The sequence below is a fragment of the Saccopteryx leptura genome, chromosome 11 (assembly GCF_036850995.1).
Source record: "Saccopteryx leptura isolate mSacLep1 chromosome 11, mSacLep1_pri_phased_curated, whole genome shotgun sequence".
In the NCBI taxonomy this organism is placed as follows: domain Eukaryota; kingdom Metazoa; phylum Chordata; class Mammalia; order Chiroptera; family Emballonuridae; genus Saccopteryx; species Saccopteryx leptura.
The window spans coordinates 75,163,730-75,188,039 of record NC_089513.1 but is presented as its reverse complement, the minus strand read 5'-3'; the positions used below and the strand labels follow the sequence as shown (position 1 = coordinate 75,188,039).

The 24,310-nt window shown below is 49.5% G+C and overlaps 1 long non-coding RNA gene across 1 annotated transcript in view; it reads left to right on the top strand.

Moving 5' to 3' along the window:
- Positions 1 to 23,740, top strand: part of LOC136383229 (uncharacterized) — a 34,821-nt gene extending 11,081 nt beyond the window's left edge. The window contains exons 3-4 of the long non-coding RNA XR_010747378.1: positions 17,463 to 17,568; positions 22,811 to 23,740. This is a non-coding gene — a long non-coding RNA (uncharacterized lncRNA). The remainder of the gene's footprint in view (positions 1 to 17,462; positions 17,569 to 22,810) is intronic.
- The last annotated feature ends 570 nt before the right edge of the window (positions 23,741 to 24,310 follow it).

Genomic DNA, 24,310 nt, shown 5'->3' with positions numbered 1-24,310 from the left:
CTCACTTCAGTCCCCACACCGTCCTTCCCCTTGGGGGCTCCTCCTGGCCCCTGCCCACTCTCACTGCCGTCCCCACACCGTCCTTCCCCTTGGGGGCTCCTCCTGGCCCCTGCCCGCTCTCACTGTAGTCCCCACACCGTCCTTCCCCTTGGGGGCTCCTCCTGGCCCCTGCCCACTCTCACTGCCGTCCCCACACCGTCCTTCCCCTTGGGGGCTCCTCCTGGCCCCTGCCCACTCTCACTGTAGTCCCCACACCGTCCTTCCCCTTGGGGGCTCCTCCTGGCCCCTGCCCACTCTCACTGCCGTCCCCACACCGTCCTTCCCCTTGGGGGCTCCTCCTGGCCCCTGCCCGCTCTCACTGCCGTCCCCACACCGTCCTTCCCCTTGGGGGCTCCTCCTGGCCCCTGCCCACACTCACTGCAGTCCCCACACCGTCCTTCCCCTTGGGGGCTCCTCCTGGCCCCTACCCGCTCTCACTGCCGTCCCCACACCGTCCTTCCCCTTGGGGGCTCCTCCTGGCCCCTGCCCACTCTCACTGCAGTCCCCACACCGTCCTTCCCCTTGGGGGCTCCTCCTGGCCCCTGCCCGCTCTCACTGTAGTCCCCACACCGTCCTTCCCCTTGGGGGCTCCTCCTGGCCCCTGCCCACTCTCACTGCCGTCCCCACACCGTCCTTCCCCTTGGGGGCTCCTCCTGGCCCCTGCCCACTCTCACTGCCGTCCCCACACCGTCCTTCCCCTTGGGGGCTCCTCCTGGCCCCTACCCACTCTCACTGCCGTCCCCACACCGTCCTTCCCCTTGGGGGCTCCTCCTGGCCCCTGCCCGCTCTCACTGTAGACCCCACACCATCCTTCCCCTTGGGGGCTCCTCCTGGCCCCTACCCGCTCTCACTGTAGACCCCACACCGTCCTTCCCCTTGGGGGCTCCTCCTGGCCCCTGCCCACTCTCACTGCCGTCCCCACACCATCCTTCCCCTTGGGGGCTCCTCCTGGCCCCTGCCCACTCTCACTTCAGGCCAACCTCCTTCTTCTACACCTACTTCTCTTCCTCGTCCGTGCATCTGGTGATGACAGACTCCCTGGTCCTCGTTTCTCCCAGTGCGATCACGCCCGCCATAAGGACCTGAGTCTCGCAGGGTGTGCGCTCCCTGTCGGGACGGAGCACATGTACCTTTGTGTCCTGCCACTGACTATGTACCTATGGAATGTGCTTAATAAAAGTTTGTTGGATGAAAATGTCTGATACCTGATTTACTTCACAAATACTATTATCCACAATTACGCTTTTTACAAAAATTATACAGTGTGTCCGTAAAGTCATGGTGCACTTTTGACCGGTCACAGGAAAGCAACAAAAGTCGATAGAAATGTGAAATCTGCACCAAATAAAAGGAAAACCCTCCCAGTTTCTGTAGGATGATGTGGCAGCATGTGCGCATGCGCAGATGATGACGTAACACCGTGTATACGGCGGAGCAGCCCACGGCCATGCCAGTCGAGATGTGGACGGTACAGAGGAAAGTTCAGTGTGTTCTGTGGCTCGCTAAATTCAAATTCGTGACCAAAGTGCAATGTGAATATCGGCGCGTTTATAACGAAGCACCACCACATAGGAATAACATTACTCGGTGGGATAAGCAGTTGAAGGAAACCGGCAGTTTGGTGGAGAAACCCCGTTCTGGTAGGCCATCAGTCAGTGACGAGTCTGTAGAGGCTATACGGGATAGCTACCTAAGGAGCCCTAAAAAATCTGTGCGTGAGCCCACATTGAACTGCACTGAATAGATATGAAACTGGGAGAGTTTTCCTTTTATTTGGTGCAGATTTCACATTTCTATCGTCTTTTGTTGTTTTCCTGTGACCGGTCAAAAGTACACCATGACTTTATGGACACACTGTATAACGCAAAATAGGTTTACTCTAAAAATCATCACATCTCCTATATGAACCAAAAGCCTTTGTGGTTAGAGAAAGTAGGTCAGGCCGACAAGTGGCAATAAATACAGAAAAGCCTTTTCTTTTATTTTTTTTAAGTGAGAGGAAGAGAGATAGTGAGGCAGACTCCCGCATGTGCCTTTACTGGGATCCACCCAACAACTGCCACCTGGGGCTGATGCTTGAATCAACCAAGCTATTTTTAGCACCTGAGGCTGATGCTCAGACCAGTCCAGCTATCCTCAGTGCCCAGGGCAATACCTGAACCAATCAAACCACTGGCTGTGGAAGGGGAAGAGGGAGAGAAGGGGGAAAAGGAGGGGGAGAGAAGCAGATGGCCATTTCTCCTGTGTGTCCTGACTGGGGATTGCACCCAGGACGTCATGATCTGACACTCTATCCACTGAACCAACCAGCCAAGGCCAAGTTACATCAAACTTCCTAGGTTCAGGCCAAACCACCCTAAAACTGCCTTCATTTCAAACACCAGCAGCAAGCTTGGGAATTTTCGGGGCTACACTCTCACTTCTGACGAACTGGTTACACTCTTGGGAGGTTCCCGTGACCTTCTCAGGTTTGAGTGTCTGCTAGAAAAACTGGCAGAATTCAGGAGTGCTGTTCATAGCTTCTAGTTTCATTACAGCAGAAAAGACACCAATGAGAACCAGCTGGAAGAAGAGACACGTGGAGGGATGTGTGGGAGGGCCCAGGTGTGAAGTGCTCTGTGCTGTCCTCATGGAGTCAGTGTGCTCCCGCCCCACACACACACACACACCAGCGTGTTACAGCACAGAGTATCCCTCCAGGGGAGCTCATCTGGCCTCTGTCCCGGTTTTTATCAGGACCTCATACGTAGGCATGATTGGCTCATTGCCATGAGTTGAACTCAATCTGCATCTCCCCACCCCTCCAGAGGTTGTGCTGAAAGTCCCAAACTTCTGAGCACATGATTGGTCTTCCTGGCATATCCAGTCATCATTCTGAGTCATCGCACTAGTGGAAACTAGGAGCCCACCATGAATACCAGACCTACCACTGGGGAATTCCAAGGATTAAAAAGCCCTTTTACAGGAACCTGGCAGAAAGGCCACCCACATGCTTTATCCAACAGTCATAGACCATCTCAAAAAGAGCCTGGCCACCAAAACAAGCATTTGCAAAATGTAAATTATATTGATAATCCAGAACATGTGTTCATTTGTCTGTTTTAATCATATCAAGAAAAGAGCATGATTTGAAGGAAATGGAGACAGGATACCGAGATATTTGCACTCCTGTTCATTGTAGCATCATTCAGAGTATCCAAGCTACAGAAACAACCTCAGTGTCCATCAGCGGATGGACGGATAAAGAAGATGTGGGGTTTTCGTTACGAAATGAATAAGGTCTGAGGATCTAATGGGAAACGTGACTATAGTTAGTAACACTATATAATTGAACTTGCAAAGAGAGGAAACTTAAATGTCCTCACACACAAAAGAAGGCATTTGGAGTTCATGTACTGATTTAAGTCTGAATGGCACCTAAATCCTAAACTGACAGCATACGTTTCCATTTGGCAAAGTTTGTTAGAGGCTGCCCGTCCATACAAGGAAAATTGATCAGAATTAGGAAATGCTTCTGAGAGAAAATATTCAAAGCACACACACATCTGATTAAAGGACGTGTATCTGAATAATGAAGCCGTACTCCCAGGGCACACTCCCCTTTGTCCTTCACTCACATCACTACCACACACTTCCAACCCCAGCAGCATGGGGCTTCCCCACCGGCTGGGTGTCCTGCAATTCAGCCCCCCAGAGTCAAGGCCCAGCCTGCCGGACTGCTCCCTGCTTCAGACGCGATCACAGGAGCAGGTCCTGAGGTGTGCGGTGCGTTCTCAACACCAAGCAGTTCTTCCGCTCTCAGCAGCTGCTGCCGGCGGTCCTACAGTTTAACTCAGTTCTGACACTGTCTTCCTGGAAGTCGTGTGGGTGCCACAGGGTCAGGGCTCAGTCCCACTAGAGGACCCCTCTTCAGGGCTCGATCACAAGTCCAGGTCCTCACGCGTGCTTCTGACTGGCCGTGGGTCAGGTTTCCACCACCCCCTTTTTGGGGTGATTAATCGGCTAGAGCAGCTCGCAGAGGTGGGAAACACTTTCCTTAGGGAACCACGGGTTTGTGTTTTAAGGGGCTGTAACTCGGGAACAGCCGGATGGGAGACGTGCAGGAGGGGCTCAGAGCTTCCTCGCTCCGGGCTTGCTGCGGCACCAGCGCTGGGCGCTCGCCAGCCGGACCGCGTGGAAGCCCCCCTTTGGGGTTTGTATGGAGGCTCCCCTGCTTAGGCATGACAGATGAAGTCAGTGGCCATTATGACTGATTCAGCCTCCAGCCCCTCACCCTCTCTGGAGGTCGGAGTGGGGGCCAGGGGCTGAGAGTTCTAATCTAGTCTCTGAATAGAATTCATATTATAACCTTTAATTAAATGTCTGAGCAGCACACCCGGGGGGCAGAAAGACCCAGGTTTAAATTGTACCTGGGCCCCTTCCTAGCCATGTGACCTTGAGCCTTAATTTATCCGTGTCTACCTTGCCTGGCATCTCGCAAGTGTAACTGGGACGCTCCACCAGCCCTCGTCCCCAGTGGGTTGGGAAGCATCTCAGGACCCATAGTGTCAGCAGAGTAACGGCGCCGAGACAGGCTTCCCAACCAGAGGCTTTGTGTCCTGTGCTCCAGAAACACCCATAAGGCCAGGCCAACCCACCCCACGTCCAGGTCATGGGACCCGTTCTAGCTCCTGTCGGTCCAGTGCTGTGACAGCCGTCCTGGTTTGCACAGGGCCCAGGCGGCTCCTGGGACACGGGGACAGCAGTGCTGACCTGGGATGATCCCTGCGGAAGCAGGATGAATTGGTCACCCTGCGGCCAGCCTGGCCCACTCGTGTCCTCTGTGCCCCGAGCGCCCGTTGCTGAAGCCGCAGCACCTCTGCTGTCCACCCGAGTCCGGGCCCCGTGGTCTCAATGGTCTGAGGGTGCGAGGGCGGAGTGTTAGCACTGAGTCCCTGAGGCGCATGCGCGAGTGCTGGAAGCGGTACTAGACGGCAAGTTAAAACACTCGGCCACTTAAAAAAAATTCAGGGACCGGGAAAGGAAGCCAGATGGCTCGAGTGAAAAGGAGGTTTTGACCAGGACTTGTTTTCTCTGTGTGTGTGTGTGTTTGTGTATGGGAGGTTAAATACTCTGAAAAAATTTCTGGAAAAAATCAGTAGATAAGGATCAGCTTAATCACTAGAAGAAGTAATAAATAGCATATTCTCAATTTTGTTTTGTTTTTTTATCAAATTTAAGTAAGCCCTTGGTGGTTCTCTGGGAATTTAGTATGACATAGTGTCTGCTATAAACCCAGATCAGATACTTGGTTATTTCTAACTTAATACTTTAATATTTCACAGGGAATTTTGAGATGCACTTGGTAATTATCAGAAGTAGGGAAAGAGAAAAGGCGACCAAATGTTTTTATTTAGAACATGTGGACAGTTGACTTTTTTAATGCATCTCAAATGTCTTAGAAAGTTTTTATATTATTTTTCTTGACAACCTTAGGGTAATTGATCTTTTCCTGTATCTGATGACTTGGACTCAAGACACCACAACCTCCAGTTCATTTCCATAAATGGTTTTATAAAACCAGGAAGTCCCTCAATAGTTAATAAAACTCAGCTTTCTAACTTACAGCTTTTATTTCCACCTAGAAATAATTAGCTATGCTTGAAACTTTCTCACAAGAGTTTCTCAGTAGAGGAAATGGTGCTTTCACTTCGAGGTCCCAGCTAGATGAGAGCTGCTGTGTGGGAGGGGCCATGTCTCTGTTCCCAGTCCTGTCTTCATATGGACGGTTAAGTGCTTAGACATCTGCCGGTGTTCACAGAACTACCTGTCCTAGTGTGGTGCTTTTGAGGCACGGAGATTTAGGGGGACAGAGAATGCGCAGTCCCCTCATACTGGGTAGCTTTGGGCTTCTGAATCAGTTTCAAAGTGCATATCAGATCATCAGAACACCTAGATAGTCAAATTAATAAATTCATAAATTCCGGGGGTTTTATTACCATGTTTGTAGTCTGTGGTCATTAGTGCAGTGTGATAGAATTAGTGCTTAAGACAGAGTTTGATTGGCTCCAGTCCATTCACTCAAATATTTATGGATGTCTTCTGAGTTTGTAAGGCACACTATCACCAAGGATGTGGTCAAAATCTCTGGCTTTGTTGGATTCACATTCTAGTAGGGGAGACAGACCAGAAGGAAAAAAAGTGAATGCATAGCATGTCAGGCGGCAATAAGTATGGAGAAGAAGTGTAAGCAGGCTGAGGGGGCAGGAAGTGCTTGGGTGTATGGAGGGGGGCGGGGGAGGCAGCCCTTTGAGAGTCACAGTCAAGGAAGGCCTCACTGAAAAGGTGACATTGGAACACAGACCTTGCTCAAGGACAGTGAGCCTTGGAGGTGTCTGGGAAAGAGTTGCCAAGACAGGGGACAGCAGGGACCAAGGTCCTGAGGCAGACCTGCATGGTGTTCCAGCAATGCAAGGAGGTGGAGAAGCAGGGCACGGCAGAGCTGGGGTCAGAGAGCTGGGGACCTGATGGAAGATCTCCAAGGGCCTTGGAGTTAAAGCAGAGGCCTGGGGCACTCACTCCCAGGGAGATGCCTTTAGAAGCAAAGGGTTGCGGTTTTTTTAGTTCAAATACCCTCAAATCAAATTGCCGCAAGACTCTTGTTAACTAATCAAGGAGGCCAACTTCAATTTTGAATTGGCATTTGAACTTAAATGGATCATCTTGTAAACTTCGTATTTCAATCTTAGGAAAGACTTGCCTGGTAATATAGCAGCAACTCTAAGTTGCCAAATTTCCTAAACAGCTTAATCATTTCTCAGATTTCCATCTTTCACATCTCCAGGTGTTTGGCTGAAGATTTGAGCAAAGAAACGTCGACACCCTTGTAAACCTATGGCGTGTTATTGATAGTTTACGAGAGGAGCAACTCTGTTCTGCTCTCGAGAAGGTGTTAATTCATTTCATTTATTCAGCAACCATTTACTTTGCACCTACTGTGTTCCAGGAATTGTGTTGGGTCTTAGGTCCTGGGTATATAAAGATATAATATATAAAGGCTCTTTCCCCTAAGTTGGTAGAACCAAGAAGGAAGAGTTTACCTCTGGAGAGTCAGGGAAGGCTGGGTGACTCAGGTTCAACCCTCAGCTCCAGGAAGAAAGGACATTGTCTGTCTCATTCACGCAGCATGGAGCACAGAATCTAACAAACAGTAGGTGCTCATAAAATGTTATGAATGAATAAATGAGTGGTTGGTTGAGGAAATGGTTGAGCAGAGTCTGAAGGAGGAACATGTTTGTTTGGGAGGCAGGTGCACATTGTTGGCAAGGAGAACAGTGTGTGCAAAGTTAGAAGGTTTGGAAGAGCGTGATTCGATCTCAGTAACAATGTCAGGTTTCTGTTAAAAGTAGTTTTCCGTGTCCACACTTAAGACAAAATTATTCATACGTGTGCTTCCTTTCAGTGTATTTCTTATGAATTTGTATGCATCTAGCAATTTCCTAAAACATTATATTTGTACATATTGGCCAGTTGAAATAACTACATTCTTAGTATAAAAACTTGGTTGTCCAACTTCTTTTTAAAAAGTATATTCAGTGCCTGACCAGGCGGTGGCGCAGTGGATAGAGCGTCGGAATGGGATGCCGAGGACCCAGGTTTGAGACCTCGAGGTCGCTGGCTTGACCGCGGGCTCATCTGGTTTGAGCAAAAGCTCACCAGCTTGGACCCAAGGTCGCTGGCTCGAGCAAGGGGTTACTCGGTCTGCTGAAAGGCCCATGGTCAAGGCACATGTGAGAAAGCAATCAATGAACAACTAAGGTGTCGCAATGCGCAACGAAAAACGAATGATTGATGCTTCTCATCTCTCTGTTCCTGTCTGTCTGTCCTTGTCTATCCCTCTCTCTGACTCTCCCTCTGTCTCTGTAAAAAAAATAATAATAAAATAAATAAATAAAAAGTATATTCATGAGCAAGAATAACTGAAATTAGAACAGCTGTTATTACCTTGACAATACCAAGATTAATGCACCTGAGTAAACTTAGTGGGGGAATTACAGATCTTGCTATACAGTACAAGGGACTTTTTTTTTTTTAATTGGTTGTGCAGTTAAACCTTCATCAAGGTATACCAAGCCCTGGAAATGATTTCAATTGAATAACAAAAGAAATGGAATAAAATTCACTTAAAACTGGTTCACACCAGTCTCTCCTGCGTGTACTGTTAACTGCTGAGATCAAGTCACAAAACATTACACCGAGGAGAAAGGGTTTAGTGAACCCTAGAAATGGGGTTTGATTTATGCCAGAAAAGCTGCCTTTTCACTGCTTGAGATTCTGTGGAAGAAAGCCACCGTCTTTCAGCAAGTGGTTTCTAAGGAGACCCCGTATAGCACAGCCTCTGAAAACAATTCCGTTGTTAATGAGAAATGGCTCTCAGGCCGGTGGGAAAGTGCGGGCTGTGAAAGTGTTTGCTTTCTGCAGTGACGCTCCTGAAATTTCTACACAGAGCAGACATTTTAGGCCCTCGTTCACAGTTGCTCTTGCTTGTAAATATATATTTTTAAATGAAGCTAGAGCAACAGAAAAGTTTTTGTGCTAAAAATGTAGATACCCAAACTTGCAAATATATTCACACAAGTCACCTTCCAGAATCTCAGCATTCTGTGAACCCTGTCGACCTGTTTCAGAATTCTAACATTCTAGAGTTCATATATTGTTATAGTGAGTTATGTTCATATATTGTTATTATTGAGTTATAAGTATATTAAATTAATTTGCCTAAGAGATATTTAAAACCCTGAAGTACTATAGCATATTTATGTATTCTTTAAGTCTGTTTTCAAAATACATTGAGATAGCTCAGAGGTTGTTTTCATTTTCTTCTTTTAAGTTCTCCCTCAAAAGAAAGTAATTAATTGCAATATTTTAACTATAATCCTTTTATAAATTCAAGATTAAATTTATTATTTAATGAAGCACTAAACCTTGGAGTTAAAAAAATTAGTAGGTATCCACTAATTCCTCTTCATGTACCTATTGAAATCAGATTCCAAAACTAGACCTATATTTTCCCAATAACTTTTAAGTAATAAAACCAAAATAAGAAATTTAAGGCAATAATTACAAGTCGATTTCCATCTGTAGCATGATTCAGAAACATGAATGAAGAAGCGACCAGCAGAGGTCCAGAGGAGAATGTGGAGCAGGCGGTCCGGCCGGGTGCCCCTGGAGTTGGCCGGTGTGATGAAATGCAGCAGGGCTGCCCCTGGGGGGCCTGTGGGCACCCCGCGGCCCATCTGTTCCCCAGCCTGCACGCCGGGGTTGCCAAGAGTCCTCTCCTTGTCCTCGCCCACTCGCCTCATTTGACCCCACTGCTTTCTCTGTGTTCTCTGGCCTTTGAAATGCCTCCACTCTGGACAGCTGCTTTCGCTGGCCGCTCTGCTTCGGGCAGGGGAGGACTCGGCCAGCTGGTGACAGCAGGAACAACTCCGGACAGGCCCGGCCTGCCCTGGGCCTTCCCCTCTCCCGCTGGTGACCAGACAGGACCCCCCACAGGAGGCCCACGCCAAGGATCAGAGAGGGGCGGGAGATCATTTTCTCACCTCAGAATCAACACACAAGGGGTTGAAAGAAAGGGGACAGTGTCCGTTTGTTTCCTCAGTCACCCCGCCCTGCGGCTGCTCTGCTCGGTTTGGCCAGGTCTCTACCGTTGTCGGAGTTGCCCGGTCACAATAACAGTTTATGTTCTGGTTTGGAGATGACATGGTAGAGGGAGGGACTGTGACCTTCCTGTCCCTCTTACTCCTGACCACACAGAGAAGTGTAGAGGGCAGACTCGCCCTCTGACTTTTGAGCAGCAGGCGATAGGTCCGCGCGGGTCCAGGGCTGTTTCCTGGGCAGGCTTCCTGAAGAGAAGGAAGAAAACGTGTTCTCAATCCGCAGAGCAGCAAGCAGGTGCCGACATGCTTGACTGGTGCGGCTTCCGGAGGACTGGGAGCGGCTGAGAGCAGAGGCGATGGATCCCGGTCCCGGGGACAGGGCGGCGGGGGCTGACAGTGGGGTCCGCATGCTGCGCGCAAGCGCAGAAGTGCAGGGTCTGCCTCCGCACGTGGGCGTCCTCGCTGCTCCCGTTCTTTCCCCTTTCTGCACCGCACCCGGGCCACCCCGCAGGACGGCTCCCCAGACCAGGCCCGGTCCGCGGGGCGCCGTGGGTCTCCACGAGGCGCAGAAGGAAGGCTCATCTTTACGCACAGAACCACGCTGCAGCTCGCAGGGCAGACCTGCAGCTGCGTGAAGAAATGGCCCCGCAGACACGCTTCCTCCTCTCTACCTTGTGTGAGTGCCCCTGCTTGCTGTCGGCACTGAGCAAGCAAGGGGCAGGGACCACACAAGGGCCGGAAACGGGTGCATGTGAGAAGCAGTGACCGTGGTGGCCTAGTCAGGACCCATGAGAACCAGGAGGTCTCCTTTCCCGTCTTGGAAAAACATGAAAATAGTTTCGGTCTCAATAGAAATCCAATTCAAGGCCCTGGACGGTTGGTTCAGTGATCGAGTGTCGGCTTGGCGTGTGGTTGTCGTGGGTTCGATTCCTGGTCAGGGCACACAGGAGAAGTGACCATCTGCTTCTCTTCCCCTTCCTTCCCCTCCTCACTTCTCTGTTTCTTTCTTTCTCTTTCTTTCTTTCTTTCTTTCTTTCTTTCTTTCTTTCTTTCTTTCTTTCTTTCTTTCTTTCTTTCTTTTCTTTCTTTCTTTTCTTTCTTTCTTCTTCTTTCTTCTTTCTCCCCTCCCACAGCCATGGCTCGAATGGTTAGAGTAGGTTGGCCCTGAGTGCTGAGGATGGCTCCATGGCCTCTCCTCAGGCACTGAAATGGCTCAGTTGCCCAGCAACGAATTAAAGGCCCCAGATGGGCAGAGCATCGCCCTATAGGGGGCTTGCTGGGTGGATCCTGGTCCAGGCGCATGCAGGAGTCTATCTCTCTGCCTCTTGGCTTCTCACTTAAGAAAAAAAAATTCAGTTCAGAATAGTCTTAAGTGCCTATTGTATGCTAGACTCTACCAGTCAACGGTGAACACCCGAGAAATGAGAGACCCCCTCACGGAAGAGCCGTGGATAGACGTGGGGCAGCCTCTCTGTCCCTCCGAGTTCGGAGGGTTTTAGATAGTCTCCCCAGATTTACGTCTCACTGAACAGTGATTTCTTTTTCATTTAACAGACTTCTAATGAATGTCCTACTTTGTGGTAGCGTGCCCTGAGGACACAGTGGTGAATAAGACAACAGACCCTGTCCTCCTGAAGGTCTGTCTGGAGAAGGAGAGGGGTGCGTGAAGAGGAGTTACAGTACAGCTTTTATGTAAACGAACAAATAATATTCCTTCTAGAACATTTAATTTCTGAAATTGGGAGAGAGAGCTTGCTGGTGAAAGGAAAGCATGTAACGTGCACAGTACGGAGCCTGGCAGAGGGAAAGCCCTCAGAGAACATGACCTGTCTGTGTCACCACGACTGCCCTTGCCTTTCCTGTCTCAGCATCCCACGCCCGTGTCCCCAGTCCAGCCCCTCCACGTTTGACCTCTTTAAATGTCTCACTGACAAAAGCCAGTGCATTTTCTAGGGGAAGTGAAACGCCCGTGTGGTGGCATACCTTTGTCACCTGCGTTCTTCCACGGTTCCTACATGTCACGTGTGCTGATGAACACAGAAATGTATTAACACTAGCCCGTCAGCTGGGAGAGCGTGGAAGGCTTTGTAGTCTACTTCCACGTCGCCACTTTGGCAGATTGTCTGTTTGGGGGTGGGGTGTGTGTGTGGGGGGGGGGGGGAATGAGAACGGAATTATATAATAAAACTTTGATTTATTAAAGGTATGATTTAGTGCGTTCTGCTATGGATGACCGTCTGATGCTCTTGTGAGCAGTCAGTTAACTTTAAGGTTCGAGTTTCTTACCCTGAGCACTGCTGATATTTGGGGCCAGATCATTCTTTGTTGTGGGAGCTACCCAGTGCATCCGAGGATGTTTGGTGGCATCCCCGGCCTCTGCCCTCGGATGGCAGCACCCCCAAGTTGTTACAGACAAAACTGTCTCCGAACACTGCCAAAGGTCCTCTGGGGAGTAATGTCACCGCTAGTTGAGAACAAGTGCACTTGGCCTTCCAGCCATTGGTCATGAGCCTGTGGGACAGTGCAGACTGACCACGGTGTGACTTTCCTTCCAGCAGGGGTAGGTCTTCAGTCAGCCACGCTCCTCCAGGTGGCCACTGCCTGCTTTGTGGGAGGTACCGGCCAAACCATGGGGAGTGAGGTGGCCCTTGGTCTGAAGTAAGTCATGGTCCGACAATTTGTAAATTAAGTAGATTTTTCAGGTTTTGTAAATGTGTCATATGATTCTTAGAAACAATTTGAAACAGTGCCGTGAACTTTTTAGCTAGCTATAAAAAACATCCCAGCCTGACCTGTGGTGGCGCAGTGGATAAAGCGTCAACCTGGAATGCTGAGGTCGCTGGTTCAAAACCCTGGGCTTGCCCGGTCAAGGCACATATGGGAGTTGAAGCTTCCTGCTCCTCCCCCCTTCTCTCTCTCTCCTCTAAAATGAATGAATAAATAAAGATAATTAAAAAATAAATAAAATACATCCCAAAGCAGGCATTATTATATACTATGAAATACCTTCAAAGCAGTGGACACCCTCTATAATTTTCTTTAAACTTTTAATTTAATATTCTTTGATCCTTGTGCATGGAATAAATGGAAATTTCTTGTTTTGTTTCACTTCTGGAATATGCTATTTACTTTTTTCTCCAAATATTTTATAAATCAACACTTGTGTTATGGATTTGGGGATAACAACAGCACCTGTCCTAATACATAGAGTTCTTAGTGTTTGGACAGCTGTCTGCAGTCTGGACATGCATATTCAACTTTTAACAGAATACTTGTGTGATGAAAAAGACCTTATAATTGTGTCACTGAAGCGAAACTGAGTATTCAGCCCATCAAGTATATTAAAAACCTTAACAAGTAACAAATAATCTCAAATCCTACATCTAAGCATTATGATTTAGTTTAAATAAGATTAGAACAACATACAATATAACATTTAATATTATACTTGAACTGATAAGATATTGGGACAGAATAGTTAGGTATAGTTAAATAGTAATAAAATAATTAGTAGTATAGCATCCCCTGGTATTTATCCTTTGTAGATACCAAATTCAACTCTTAATTAATAAGGCTCTATTAAGAATCTGAGTTTTATGGGTATTTGTGTGTGTGTGTGCGTGTGTGTGTGTTACTAGTGAAGAAACTTCAAGTTGTTTTTACTTTTATCACTGTAGGCTTTCCTATGGTTTTTATCTTGCAGACTTCGCTTTGTCATACATACATGTTTACATGCATTGAGTGCTTCCCAAATGCATTTAGTCTAAGACCCGATCCAGAGTGGCAGTGAGTTTCAGAACCCGGCCTGACAACGCTAGCCTGCCACTGGTGTTCTTTCTCTCGCCACCACACCACAGGGCTCCGTCCGGCACTCAGTGGGCACTCAGACAAATGTGTATTTCGTGCAAAAGAATGAAATTTGACCCTTACCTTACACCGTACACAAAAATCAATTCAATATGTGTTAAAGATTTAAAAATAAGATCTGAAACCATAAAACTCCTAGAATAAAACTGAGGGGAAAAATCTTGGCATTGGTCAGGGCAGTGACTTTTTGATATGACACAAAAAACACAGGCAACAAAGGCAAAAAATAAGCAACTGGGGCTAACCCTAACCCTAAACCCTAACCCTAACCTTAACCCTAACCCTAAACCCAGCCCTAACCCTAACCCTAACCCCTAACCCTAAACTCTAAACCCTAACCCTATAATTAAACCATAAAGTTTCTGCACAGCAAAGAAAACATCACCAAAATGAAAAGGCAACCTGCAGGATGGGAAAAATATTTGCAAACATAATATGATAAAGGGTTAATATCCAAAATATTCAAGGGACTCATACAACCAATAGCATAACAAACAAAAAATCTGATGTAAAAATAGGCAGAAGACCTGCCTGAATAGAGTTTGCCAAAGAAGACATACAAGTGGCCAACAGGCCCATGAAAGGGTGCCCACCAGCACTGACCATCAGGGAAATGCAAGTGAAAACCACGTCAGTCCACCACCTCACAGGTGTTAGGGTAACTGTTCTCGGAAGGACAGGAGTAAGTGTTGGCGAGGATGTGAAGAGAACAGGGCCCCTGTGCGCTGTCAGTGGGACTGTAAGCTGGTACAGCCACGATGGCAAGCAGTGTGACGTTGCCTCAAGAAATGAAGACTAGAACTACCATATGACCCAGCAACCCCACTTCTGGGCTTATATCCAAAGAAAATGAGCTCAGTCTCTCAGAGAGAGAGATCTGTACCCCTGTGTTCACTGCAGCATTACTCACAAGGGCCAAGATGTGGAAACAATGTGTCTGTTGACAGATGAATGGCTACATAATATATATATTTCATGTAATATTCCTATATCATGTATAATATATATTATGTATATTATACATATGAGTATTATTTACCTATTACAAAAAGAGGAAATCCTGCCATTTGTGACAACATGGATGAACCTGGGGACATGACGGTAAATGAAATAAGCCAGACACAGAAAGACAAATACTGCGCGGTCCCACTTACAGGTGGAATCCAAAGTCGTCAAGCTCATTGAACCGGTGATTGCCCAGAGATGTTAGTCCAAGGGTGCAAACTTTCAGTTATAAGATAAATAAGTTCTGGGGGTCAGTGGCACAGAAAAGCGATTCTAGCCCATGATACCACATTGTATACGTGACATTTGCCAAAAGAGCAGATTTTAAGTGTTCTCACCACACACACACACACAAATGTAACTGTAAGTGGCACTGGATGTGCTAATTGTCCTGATCACCACAGTCACTTCACAACGGGCAGTGCACGGTCACCACATTCTACACCTTAAAAAATTATGTTGTACAATCTTAATATGTGTATCTAGGAAAGCTGGAAAGATGTGTGTGTCTGTTATCTAAGCCAGCCTGCTGCTCTGAGATGACAGCTTAGATATTTTGGTTTTTGCACTTCAAAAACTCTAGGAGAATTTTGACTTCTTTGAAATAGATCCCAACAATCTATCCTGATCTATTATGGCGAACAGAGAAAAGGGGAACTTCTCTGATTCTAAACTCTTTTTGAAAGATTTCCCTGTCGCCACCGCCAATCCTTTCTGCTCTAAGTAGATAGAAAGGCAGAAAGTGTACATACCATACAAATGATTCAATGATAATCATGTCTATTCGGAAGTAACCGTACTATAAACGGTTCAAGATAACCAACTTCCATTTTGTTAAAACTTACATAAGCCACTGGGCTGTGTTAGCTTTGAAAAGGGAGAGAGGGAGGTATCTGAGAAAATTTGAGAAGGGAGATATGTTAAAACAACTTACTTTTATAATGAAAACTATCTTGATATATTTCCTTATTTGTTTTACACAGTGGAGATCCTTGGTTATTGTCCCTGATAAAACTACATTTAACCTACCTCACCGCTGGGCCTCTGATAGCCTGCTCATTTCGGGAGTCCATTTATGTAGTGTGTGTGTTTGTGTCAGAGGAGGAGCATGAGAGAGAGAAGAGTGAATCCTATTCTATGAAAAATCTAGAAATAGTAAAACTTAAGAACTAGGTAATAAGTCAGTTTAGTCGAGAACCAGGAGAGGCAGGTACTCGGGGTGACAGTACTGTGATCGTTGTCCTCCATTCTCCGAGGACAGGACGGAGGCACAGAGGTTAGTCAGTTCTGTCTCTCGGGCTCTTCTCCCTCTGTTTGAAAAAAGTGGTTCCCAGTGAAGTCCCACCTGAAAGGGAAAGGGGTGCTCTGCCAGACTCGGGATGTCACCTCTTCGGGTGACACTGGGACAGAAGGTGGCCCGATAATTCAGGATGGCATTCCTAAAGCCACCGTGTGTTCTGGGCAGCTCAAACGCGGTCTCTTCATTGCCAGGCTAGTGCCTGGAGTGTTCTAACTATCCACGCGTCTCTAAACTTCTTGTAGAAAGACCGAGTGCAGAAGTTTTCTTGTGGGCGTGTACCTGACCTTAGGCCGAACACGGACAGTGCAATTCTTTCCAGAAACCCTGAATGCATGGTCATGATGCAGAAGGGCAGGGGTCTGCTAACATACCCAGGGCCCGATTCGCTGCTGCTTCTTGTACGAGTATTAGAGCCCCCCCCCCCCCCCCGTATAGACATTGTCTGCTGCTTGTAAGAGTATTAGAGCCCCCCGGCCCCCCAGTTTAGGCATTGTCTGCTGCCACTTTGGCGTTCCAAGAGTGGGCTGGGACTGCGTCATGGAGCCGGGATTCGAGTTCCTGCTTCAGAGCCCACATTCTTGAAGGTGGGACTCTCTTCCTCAACTTCTCCTGAAGGCGCCTACAGGACTCTTAAGTCTTGGGCTGGTTCAAAACTTTATAAATATCTCTGGGTCAAAAGATCTTTTCTCAGATCCCGCTCAAATCTCAGTTACTTATTCAGCCTCTGGTGTCTCCATTAAAGGGAGTTTTTAGCAGGGCCAAGAAATAAAGTTTTACATAACAGCTTCCATAACAGCCGTAATAATGGCCCCTTAAGGAGCCACCACAGGTCACCAGGAGTGTGACTTAGGAACACTTTACTCTTATGACCCCGTTGTATCCTCTCCACACCCTGACGATACAGGCCTGCCATGGTCCCCTTGTGGTTGGTTGTGTGGTAGTGCTCCAGAGTAAGACGCTCAGAACACACGCACGGGCGTTACACAGTAACTCCTCAGTGCGGACACAGCTCCAGAGTAAGACGCTCAGAACACACGCACGGGTGTTACACAGTAACTCCTCAGTGCGGACACAGCTCCAGAGTAAGACGCTCAGAACACACGCACAAGCATTACACAGTAACTCCCAGCGCGGATACAGCTGCAGAGTAAGACCCTCAGAACACACGCAGGGGCGTTACACAGTAACTCCTCAGTGCAGACACAGCTCCAGAGTAAGACGCTCAGAACACAGGCACGGGCGTTACACAGTAACTCCTCAGTGCGGACACAGCTCCAGAGTAAGACGCTCAGAACACACGCACGGGTGTTACACAGTAACTCCTCAGTGCGGACACAGCTCCAGAGTAAGACGCTCAGAACACACGCACAAGCATTACACAGTAACTCCCAGCGCGGATACAGCTGCAGAGTAAGACGCTGTTACACAGTAACTCCTCAGTGCAGACAGCTCCAGATAGGAGGTGAGTTGAATGACTATTTACTAGATGAACACAGGAAGGGATGAACTGGCATCACCTCTCTGCTGCTGCCTTTAGCCCTGGAAGGCCGTGCGGAGCTGTGTCAGGGACGCTTTCTCTTGACTTTGCTCCCTTCCTTTTCTCCCTGCCACAGAATGACGCGGTCAGGAACGGCGCCATGGCCTTTCACACCTGCCTCCGGGACCACTGCTGCCAGTGCTCGGGAAGGACACGGTGCAGGAGCGTCCCAGTCCCCGCGGGTGAGTGGGGCGCGGGTTTGTGGGGCCACGGGGCCGGCCGGCCCAGCTGGGCACTGACAGGAGCAGGCGGCGCAGGAGCCCACTGGTCCGGCCTCGTCCTCCCTCCGGCCCGGGCTCTGGGTGTCCTTTGTGGTCCAACCTGCAGCTGACTGAGAAGGCCAGGCGGCCCCCGGCCAAGCAGGGAATAGCTCCGCTCCCCAGGGAGGTAGGAAAACAGAACCTCCCAGTACGGACCGCGAGTCCGGCCATCGGAAACCCCTCTCCTGTCCCTCGGATGTCTCCTGGCTGCCTTGTTCGCTCGGTTCCAGTTCCCGCCCCGCTCCTTGGCCAGCGGGGAGGCCGCCACCTTCGGGACGCAGGTGGTTCTGTGGTTTAAACGGGGGAAAGAATAAGGTGACAAAATGGGGCATTGACCAAAACAAGGGGAGCTTCAGTGTGACCCTGTAACTCTGACGACAGTTCTGAGTCTTTGTAGCGCAGTCATAACGAGACAGGATACAACATAAGCTGAAGACCACAGAGGGTCGGAGGGCGGTGGCGGCCCGGTGAGCAGGAAGTGGGTGGCAGCCTCCTCTCCCCGCTGACGCGGTGCCCGGCCTGGCCTCTACTAACCAGTTACAGCGGTCCGTGCAGCACTGCTGTCTCAGGCTGTCTCAGGGACAGAGGTGACGAGTGCGGCTTGTTGGGGGGGGGTGACCCTCCCCTTTTTCCTCTCCACCCCCCCCCCCACCATGCTCTCTTTCTCTGTAGTTTTTCCTCAGACAGTTTTTCTCCTGTCACCATGTCAGGCTTAGTCTATTGGAAATTTACATGTCCCCTGTAATTTAGGTTTTAAACAGCATATGATTTACCCTGTTATTTAAAAAAAACGAGATGAAATTCAGCGGGCTTCCCTGAGCGGGAGACTAGCACCCTCAGCCCTCTCCTCTGGAAACTGGGACGAGAGAAGAGGTGGCTCCCAAAGCAAACCCAGGGGGTGCGGCTCCCGAAAACGCCAGGATCTCATCAGTGGGTCGGGAAAGTGAAAGTGGGTTTTGTTCCTAGTACCCCTGCCGGAGCCCATGGGGCATAAAAGGGAGCCACCGCCCATGTGCAGGGCCCCTGAATGAACTCCATTCATTCCGTACTTGGAACTGTCTCTGCAGCCGCAAAGAGAAACAATACTTATAACCCAGTTTCTCTGGTGCCAGTATCAGCAGGGGAAACGCCAAGGGGCCAGGACGAGAACGCCGGTCACTTCTGGTGGTTATATAACTCGGCATTCATCGATCATCTTTGTATGTTTAAATAACCGCTTTTCAAAATGATCATGAAGTGGGTTTGGTAATGCTCTGATATCACATTTCATGCATTGAGCAACGTTTTTAAATGGAGCAGTCCCAAGTAATTTGTTTATTATGGTTAAGAAAGTTTATAAAAACACACCAGCATGCACCCTGAGCCTTTGTGTGCTTAATTACTGTAATTTAAAACCTGCCGAGAATTCAGAATCCAGAATTACAGTGTTGTGAGGTGGGCACTTCCCTCCGTTTCCACCTCAGCCTGTAGGAGGCGCTGTGGGGTGTGGGCAGGTCTGGAGGTCGTGGTGGTGGGCTTACGTGCTGATACCACTTCCAAGTGCCCTGCAGAGAGGACTCTCTCTTCTGGGGACCTGACCTGAGCAGCCACTGCGCGCTCAGGCCCCTCGCTGGTTTCCCACGGCCCTTCCAGGACAGGCTCACAGCCCACGTGACTCACGGAGCCCCCTCTGGCTTCTGCCCACCTTTCTTCCAGCCTCCCGCCCCCCACCCTCGGCTGGCTGCACTTCCTAATGCGGGCCCGGCTCCTTCTTCCCTCGTCGGTTGTTCCTGCCTGGAACTCCCTCCCGCCCCCCACCCTCACTGGCTGCACTTCCTTCCATGGGCCCGGCTCCTTCTTCCCTCGTTGGTTGTTCCTGCCTGGAACTCCCTCCTGCCCCCCACCCTCACTGGCTGCACTTCCTTCCATGGGCCCGGCTCCTTCTTCCCTCATCGGTTGTTCCTGCCTGGAACTCGCTCCTACCCCTCCCCGTTCCTCTCCTAAATCTGACGACCCTTTCTCACTCCTCACTCGGGAAGTCTTCACCTTAAGGCTACTTTCCCAGAAGACTTTCCATTGTGTTAACTGACTAAATGGCTACTGAATGACTTCGTGGTCTTTGAGGTTTAGTTAACGTTACAGTTAGCCTCCCTCACCAAGCGCATGACAACGTAAAGCCAAATAGTGGCAGCTGGTACTTTTCAATAACCCATTCGCAGGGGCTCCAAGAACGCAGTCAGAGCAGATGACTTCCCTCTGCTTGGGCGAGGGGGAAGACGGGGTCATCGAAGGGGGAGTGGGGCCCACCAGCCATTAATTAGATGAGGACGGTAAACAGTTTTTAGGACTCGGTCTATCCTGCAGACTTAACATACTGAGCGGACATCATCTTCCTGTTCAGAACCTTGAACGCACAGTTCAGAAAGTCCTTCATGATCTGGTTTCAGGCTCTGTTTTAGCGACCGGTCCCCGCCGATGACCACGGACAGCCCTGGAGGGACCTGTGCTAAGACAGGGAGGGACAGATACCGTGCCGTGTGGCCTCTGTGTGGACTCTAGAAACAAAGCAAACGAGACGCACTGCTGAGCCTGTTCCCTTCTACCCGTTCTCGAAGAAAAAGTGTCTAAACTAAAGTGAATCTATAATTGAGATGGTGAATGGCAGAGACTAAACTAAAATGAATCTATAACTGAGATGGTGAATGGCAGAGACTGCTTATTACCCCCCAGTTGTTCCCAGGGCGGCTGGGTCTCAGGTCGGTGACCATTCTCAGTGTGCACTCTGTACCCGCCTGACCATTCTCAGTGTGCACTCTGTACCCAGCTTGCCGCCTGACCATTCTCAGTGTGCACTCTGTACCCAGCTTGCCGCCTGACCATTCTCAGTGTGCACTCTGTACCCAGCTTGCCGCCTGACCATTCTCAGTGTGCACACCCAGCTTGCCGCCTGACCATTCTCAGTGCGCACTCTGTGCCCAGCTTGCCGCCTGACCATTCTCAGTGCGCACTCTGTACCCAGCTTGCCGCCTGACCATTCTCAGTGCGCACTCTGTATCCAGCTTGCCGCCTGACCATTCTCAGTGCGCACTCTGTGCCCAGCTTGCCGCCTGACCATTCTCAGTGCGCACTCTGTGCCCAGCTTGCCGCCTGACCATTCTCAGTGTGCACTCTGTACCCAGCTTGCCGCCTGACCATTCTCAGTGTGCACTCTGTACCCAGCTTGCCGCCTGACCATTCTCAGTGCGCACTCTGTATCCAGCTTGCCGCCTGACCATTCTCAGTGTGCACTCTGTATCCAGCTTGCCGCCTGACCATTCTCAGTGTGCACTCTGTATCCAGCTTGCCGCCTGACCATTCTCAGTGTGCACTCTGTACCCAGCTTGCCGCCTGACCATTCTCAGTGCGCACTCTGTATCCAGCTTGCCGCCTGACCATTCTCAGTGTGCACTCTGTACCCAGCTTGCCGCCTGACCATTCTCAGTGTGCACTCTGTACCCAGCTTGCCGCCTGACCATTCTCAGTGTGCACTCTGTATCCAGCTTGCCGCCTGACCATTCTCAGTGTGCACTCTGTATCCAGCTTGCCGCCTGACCATTCTCAGTGTGCACTCTGTACCCAGCTTGCCGCCTGACCATTCTCAGTGTGCACTCTGTATCCAGCTTGCTGCCTGACCATTCTCAGTGTGCACTCTGTATCCAGCTTGCCGCCTGACCATTCTCAGTGTGCACTCTGTATCCAGCTTGCCGCCTGACCATTCTCAGTGTGCACTCTGTACCCAGCTTGCCGCCTGACCATTCTCAGTGTGCACTCTGTATCCAGCTTGCCGCCTGACCATTCTCAGTGTGCACTCTGTATCCAGCTTGCCGCCTGACCATTCTCAGTGTGCACTCTGTATCCAGCTTGCCGCCTGACCATTCTCAGTGTGCACTCTGTACCCAGCTTGCCGCCTGACCATTCTCAGTGCGCACTCTGTATCCAGCTTGCCGCCTGACCATTCTCAGTGTGCACTCTGTATCCAGCTTGCCGCCTGACCATTCTCAGTGTGCACTCTGTACCCAGCTTGCCGCCTGACCATTCTCAGTGTGCACTCTGTATCCAGCTTGCCGCCTGACCATTCTCAGTGCGCACTCTGTATCCAGCTTGCCGCCTGACCATTCTCAGTGCGCACTCTGTATCCAGCTTGCCGCCTGACCATTCTCAGTGCGCACTCTGTATCCAGCTTGCCGCCTGACCATTCTCAGTGTGCACTCTGTATCCAGCTTGCCGCCTGACCATTCTCAGTGTGCACTCTGTATCCAGCTTGCCGCCTGACCATTCTCAGTGTGCACTCTGTATCCAGCTTGCCGCCTGACCATTCTCAGTGCGCACTCTGTATCCAGCTTGCCGCCTGACCATTCTCAGTGTGCACTCTGTACCCAGCTTGCCGCCAGGCCTGGTCACTCGCAGGCGAGGGGGAATGTCTGGTGGGGGCTGTCACGGACATCCCTCCCCCGGGGCAGGGAAGTGGGGGCCCCTCGCTCTGACCCCCGGCTTTCCCCACTCTGCTCTTCTGGAGTGTGGTGCTGCCATCCTGGGCTGCGGGGGTGAAGCCCTGTGGGGCAGACGTCGGGATCCATGGACCCGGGGTTCCTGGCAGCCTGGGTCACTGCGCCAGCCATGGGCCACTTCCCGGCATTTCTGTGAGATGAAAATAACCTGCTGTCTTTATTAAGCTATTGTTTCTGTTGTTTCTAGCTAACCCTAATCTTAGCTAATACAGACATTGAGTCCGAAATTTCTAAGAAAGTCACCGTCACAAATAACTACCAGTGGCATTTTACCAAAGAAACCTCTCCCCCCCTATTAATAGAGGAAGAAAGAAGGGCCAGGGTGTTGCTGCTAAAGTTCACTGCTCATCACGAGACCGCATTTCCACGCTAAGGGGCAGAGTAATAATAGCTCGCCATTGTCTGCAGTGTTCCGCTTGTTTCCAGATATGAGTGTCCTCTAGCTCTCACACCAGTCTTCGAGGGGCTTCGTGCGTGAGACCCTGAAAGCACCTGTGAACTAGTTTCCCGGGTTTCAGTTCCTCACGCTTGTCATCGCATCTCTCACCCATCCCTTTATGCCTCGTCATAGAGTACAGGTGTGTTACTTTACATCTTGTGAGCCAAGTTGGAGCAATCATTTTCCATCTCCTCTGTAGACCGCAGGCTGTCCTTGTCACGAGAGCAGGAGCACCCAGGAGTTCATCGCTTACTGAGTAAGGCAACGCTTCCTCTCCCTCTGGGAAGGAGGAGACATCGGAAGAAAGAGCGGACGAAGGAAATGCCTGACTTAAAACACTCTCTGGGTTCAAGGCAACAGCTGTGTCAGTTGTCACTCCTGGCCGCGCTAGTGGATGACGACGTATCATTTGCAGTTCTCAAAAAGTCAGGCAGCCCACTGATTGTCTGAAACACAGGCGGCTAATTGAAAACTCCAGGGCAAGGAACCTGCACTTGCTCCTCTGAGCCCTGGCTCAGTTCAAGTTGAAACTTTTAGCGTGCACTTTGCATTTGGGTTCATGGCCCAGTGCACGCAGATTTCACTATTACTCCGTTTCCTGAGGAACCCAAATATGGACATCCTTGGTAAGCAGCGTTGTCGCCCATCTCCGGTCAGACTGGCGAGGTTCCTCCTCCATGATGCTTCTGCTGGAGCCTCAGACATTGTCAGAAGGATAATTTATGTACAAGGATATTCTGACCTTGACGTATTCTCCAACCCACGTTAAAGAGGAGCCATTGGGGGGAGGTCTCTTTTTAATTTGTCTGCATTTTGTGTATTTTGTGTCTTTCTGCTGGTGTGGAGGAGGGAAAGAAGGTTGGTGACTGAAAGCTGGACTTCTTCTAGGCTTTTGTTTTTCCGGCGGTGCTCAGTCTGTCGGCACTGATAGTGACCGACCCACTTCTCGCCCCCTCTCCTCCCCACAGCGTGACATGCGTCCACCGCCCCCTCCCCCCGCGCGCCCTGTAGGGTGAAGAGGGGGAGTTCTTTTAAGAATCTCTGTAAATGTAAGTATTTATGAAGAATGTCTGGATAGACACAGCCCAGGGAGCTTTTTAAGGATAATAAAATTAGTGGTTTTACTGTTTTTTAAAGGAGATATTTTTAAACCACTTCCTTGCAGTTTCATTAATGTCTCAACTCGAGCTTTCCTTAATCGTCAATTCTTTTGCAAACTTCCTTTTTCCCTTCTACAGCAGGACGTGTTTTACGTAAATGGCTTTTCCTGGTATGAACCCTGACATGTTAAGGTCCTGCAGCCTGCAGCCCCTTGCTCTCCCTACGCACCACTGTTCATCGGAGGGTCCGCACTCACCGTGCTGGCTCTCATATTTCCACGCCGTGACAACTGAGCCTGGTGGAGTGTGAAATGAACGTCAGAAGTCCTGGACGTTACTAGATAACTTCTGACCATTCCATGACCTCTGCATTTCTTATTAGTAAAATTAGATGTGATAACTAGTAATCAACTGATCAATACATGTTTGGGCTTGTCTCACTAAAGTCAGAGAAGCAGTAATTATTTACTACTACGTAATCGATGCACACGAGAATTGCCAAGGAAGGGATTCTCATCATTCAGTTGGCTTGGATTAAGGAAAAGGAAGACCAGTTTCTTCAAACATTTTCACATGAGTGGTTTAAAAAGAAAATAGCA